Here is a 480-nt window from a genome sequence, read left to right as displayed (position 1 = left end):
AGCTACATGGCAGATGTGGCACATGCTCAGGCCAAGGGCAGAATCAGTTCTCCAGTGGATCCAGAGGAGGTCACTGTTGTGTGTGTCTGTGTGTGTGAGTGTGAGTGTGAGTGTGTGCGTGTGTGAGAGCGGCCTATGTCATCTCAGCTTCTCTAACACTTACTGTGAGTATCAGCTGACCTCAGACTAACCTCTGTGGATCCAGATGTGCATGTGTTTTTTCTCTATTGTGGTGAAGGGCAGGAGGTGTGTGTGTGTGTGTGTGTGTGTGTGTGTGTGTGTTGTCTCCTCTCCTTACTGCATGGGACCCAAATACAGCTTCCACTTGAAAAAAGCACTGCAGCAGCTCCACACCTTGCCTCTAACACACACACGCACACAGAGGGAGAGGGAGAGAGAGTGAGAGGTGGGCGGGGTGACGGAAGGAGGAGGGTGGGGTCTCTGGGTTAAACACACGCCCCCACCCTCTCTGATACTTTA

This window comes from Trachurus japonicus, chromosome 16, assembly GCF_045865225.1.
Source record: "Trachurus japonicus isolate A0001 chromosome 16, Traja_1.0".
Classification (NCBI taxonomy): domain Eukaryota; kingdom Metazoa; phylum Chordata; class Actinopteri; order Carangiformes; family Carangidae; genus Trachurus; species Trachurus japonicus.
The sequence above is the reverse complement of the archived record's forward strand: the minus strand, read 5'-3'. Positions refer to the sequence as shown.